The sequence below is a fragment of the Ceratotherium simum genome, chromosome 14, assembly GCF_057802395.1.
Source record: "Ceratotherium simum simum isolate JZ-2026a chromosome 14, ASM5780239v1, whole genome shotgun sequence".
Classification (NCBI taxonomy): Eukaryota; Metazoa; Chordata; class Mammalia; order Perissodactyla; family Rhinocerotidae; genus Ceratotherium; species Ceratotherium simum.
Window position 1 is genome coordinate 58218728 of NC_141913.1, and position 4407 is coordinate 58223134.

The following is a 4407-nucleotide window of genomic DNA, read 5'->3' on the forward strand; positions in this document are numbered from 1 at the left end:
CCTAACAGACGTGTATGCTGTCTACCTTTGCTGTGACTCCTGCTTCTGCTGTGCTCTCACCTGCCCAGGAATGTCAGGTAAATGGAGAGTGCTTCAAGGACAGCAATGGCATCAAGGCCGGTTCAAAAAGGGTTTTGTTGTGCTTTTCTTGTTATTTTTTAATAAGCACCATTTCCAAAATATTTTCTTGGATAGTCTTTAGATATAGCCTTTCAGAACTTGACAAGAAGATTGAGCTGTCTATTTTTAAACTATTGCATCAAGAAATGCAATGGTATCTGAAAAAAATACAAGCATATCAATTCACTTATACTCGGCAAAACTTGAGGAGAATATAAATCTCTAATTTTTTTTCCCAAGTCTATCATGAATAGTTGGAAGATTCCCCTGATTAAAAAAAAAAAAAACTAATAGAAAAAATAAAATGGTATACTCAAAATCTTTTTGCAGCTGTTTTAAGCCTGGCTGTGGCCTGCACACATTTTTTTTTTAAATTCCTGCTTATCAAATATTTTTCTGTTCTTTATGTCCTGCCCTTTATGCACAATACTTCCTTCACAAACTCACTCAAATTGGAATCATAATTTCATATGGACAACTTCTCTCAGTGTAGACCACTTTAATACACACCTCTCTACTCACTCATCTTGATTCTCTTAGCATATTAGCATTTAATTTGCCCTATGATGGTTCCTCTTATTATGGAAAGGTTTTCCATTCAACTAAAAAGTCTTTATTGTGCATCCAATATATTCCAGGAATGATGTTGTATTCTGGGGATACAACAATGAAAGGGATTTCTACTTTCCCTCAAAAAGCTGGTACACTAGTAGGAAAGAAAGATACAAAAATAAACAATTTAATTATTTAATTAAATACATTGAAATAGAGTCTACTTCCAGAGGACAGAGTAAGACCATATATATATCTTCCCTCTCTAAGAAGCCATTGAGTAATGAATGACATATAGAAAGATTACATTGAAAGCAAAGCTACAAACAGGTAATGATTTCTATTTAAGGAATATTAGAAAGTATAGGTTAGTGATAGCATTTTTCAGTGATAAGCACTCATACAGGATTTGACAGGTAGAAGAGATGGAGAGGGCATTGTTCTCCACAGGCACATACAGCCAGATGCATGGGCACATATGATATTCACATATGTGTAAGTATGTACTTCAGAACTACCCTCCCCACTCCATTTCTGTAGACTCAAATACTTTTGTGAAGTTTTCCAGAGAATCTTGAGAATTGCAGAACCTTCCAGGCATCAGAACTACTTTGGTGCTTCAGGCTGAGACCTTTGGTGAAGCTTCTCTGACCTTTGCTCCTTCAGGTTTTCAAAGCTTATTTAAGCCCTTAATTCCTAGATTTGTTTCTAATGCCTTGAATATTGATAGTGGCTTGGATTTTTCTGACAGGTATGCCACACTTCCATCGTCTCTCACCTGCTCTACTGAATTAGCTTTCTTGTTCTCACTAACTTCACTCTCACTCCTTTATAGACGGTTCTCAACACAGCAGACAGAGAAAACCAGCTGAAGCACAGCCCTCTCCTGTCACTGCTCTGTTAAAACTCCAGTGGCTCCCCATTTCAGTCAGAACAAATTCTACTTTTTTAAGCACTGCTTATCATCCCAACCTGATCTCATCCGCGTCTACTGCTCCCTTTATCTCCTACTGTTGTCACTCTCTTACTCTGTTCCTGCCACATTATCTTCACCTCAAACGCATCAAGGACACTCCTCTTGCCAGGAAATCCTTCCCTCAGATATCTACATGTCTCAGTATTTTACTTCATTAAAATTTTGGTCAAACATTCACACTATCACAGATACTGCTCTTTTCCACATATTTTCCACATAAAATACCAATTCTGTATCTCAACCCTCTCTATTCCCCTAATATGCCTTATTTTTTGTCAAGGCACAGTCGTAACATGACATATGATTTTTATTGTTGTTTGTTCTTTATGGTATATTTCCTTCAACTAGGTTGCATGACACAAAGGGATGAATATTTCTGTCTGTACTGTAACTAAAACAGTTCCATGTACCTAGTATGGATGCAATAAATATCGATTCAATGAGTTGCTGTGGCTTGCAATATGTTTGTTGAATAAATTAACAATGCCAGTGATAACTACCAGGACAAGCCAAAGTTCAGCACTGAACTTCTTGGAATTCCAAAAGAGTTTAACTGTAGGAGACTCCTTGATATAACAAAAAGGGTCAGACTCTCAAATCAGACTTACAAAAATCAAATATCTTACGCAGGATCAACATTTACCGATAATTCAAAGGATATGGGCAACCATGAGTTGAAGGTGAAGCGTGAGGAAGTAGGGTTGTGCAAACACAACTCTCTGGGTCCTTTCTAGCTGCAGTAGGACCCCTCCGACACGGTTTGAGCACAGGGACTCGCTAAGTGCTGCATGTCCGGCATCACTTATACAAAGAGAGAGATTTCAGTTTCGAAACACTGTCATTTATTACTTAGATAGTCACATGCTGGCTCTTACAGTTTTTAGTAGGTCTTGTATCATAAGTCCATGAATTCTAAATTCATTTACCATAAGCAACCTAGACAGACCAGGTATATCATTCTCAAATCGTTCCACAAATTAAGATTCTCCATTATTTTTCTCGAGTAACTCCCATCAGGAATTCTCAAAGCATGTTTTCAAGGAGGATTGACTCTGTTATTTCTATCTGTCATCCCTTGTCTCTCCTCTCTCTCTCGCTCTGTGCTCACTGGGTTAGGAAGAGGGGGTTCTAAATCAGTGGCTAACATTTTCCTTCCCACTTATTAAAATTAATAAGTCTGTAATTAATTAGAAGCAATACGCTGCATGGTTAAGTCTATAGCTTCTGTACACAAACTTGGGAAGTTCAAATCCAGGCCTTACAATTGATGAGTTGCATGATCTTGGGAATGTTATTTAACGTCTTTGGACCTCATTTTCTCATCTGTAAATAAAGCTAATTATAAGGTTGTCAAGAGGATTAATTGGGTACATACCTGTAAAACACAAAGAACAGTGTCTTACAAAAACTGAACATTCAACAATGGTTACTTACTTTTAATACTTTGACACAGAGCTACTGTTTTGCTGGTTATCTCTGTTTTGAGATAAAACCTACTCTTTTTGTGCTTTCAGAAACAGCTAAATATGCTAGATTTACTAGAAAAACAGGAATATATACATGCGAGTGTTCTGGTAAATATCCAAATTTAAGTAGTGTCAAGAATATTTTTTTGTATGAAATGAGTTTATCATAACAAGTTATGGTTTCATCTAATTAAGCCAAAAAAAAAAAGGGATCTTTCTCCTTTTATAATCACCAACTGCAGGGAATTACAATTTAAACAGATCACAGACTGAGTCAAAATTACTCAGTTCACCTATCAGCCACATGTGGTTGTCTCTCTGTTCCCTTGAGATGAAAGTTTGATGGTGGTTGACTTTAGAAAGATTAAAGTTCTTTTCACCAGGTGATTAGATTTGAAGTCATTCCCTGTAAAAATTGAAGTTATAAAATTTTAACTTTCCAAGCTCTATGGCTGATTAGATAGAATTTAGGTTATTAACCCTCCCAGGAAATGCTCTAAACTTCTAATAGGCCAGGGCAGGGTCTCTAGGCGCTCCTGAAGGCATCAGTAGACCCATACTGGCCAACCACTTTGAAAAGAACTTTATTCCTAGAGAATAAAATGAAATTTAGAGATCTGCAAGAATTAGTTATGGTCCTCATAAATGAATTATGCAGTTGCCTAGAGCTGGCCAGGTCAGGAATATAAATTAGAAAGAGGATCCTCGTTGCTTTTTCACTTCAATGTCATTTCAATATAAAGGATATCCCCCCTTTTAAATCCCCCATGAGAATTGAAGAATACTTATCCTACAAAAGGGAACCCCTGCTCATTATAAACATATGTATCGTATTCATATAAAATTTAATACCTCATGCTATAGAGCTAACATTCTAGAAATAATTTAGCCAAATACTTCTTTCTAGTATGAAATTTAATTAGGCAAAGTTGTCGTAAGTTAAGAAAAAGAATCTTAGGGAGGAATTTAAAAATGCCCTTTAAAGAGGAAAAAAACTCCAGTTAAAATCCATCATAATCCTCTGGTCAGTAAAATAGAAAACATACTAGATACGTCAACAGAGGGACTGTGATAAAGGGAGCCTGTTACACAGGTTGAAAGGCTGATAAACAAAAAGGGAATAAGGAGACAGCCTGTAGATGATAAGCTATACAGAGCGTTACCAGCCCTAGAATGAGGAAACACTGGGAATGAATTGGGGTTTTCAGAATCTAGAATCTAGAAAGTGTCCTGCAGAGCCCAGCTCAGAGCTCTGAGGAGGGCACACCGGCTGGTGCAGGTACCTCTGAAGGG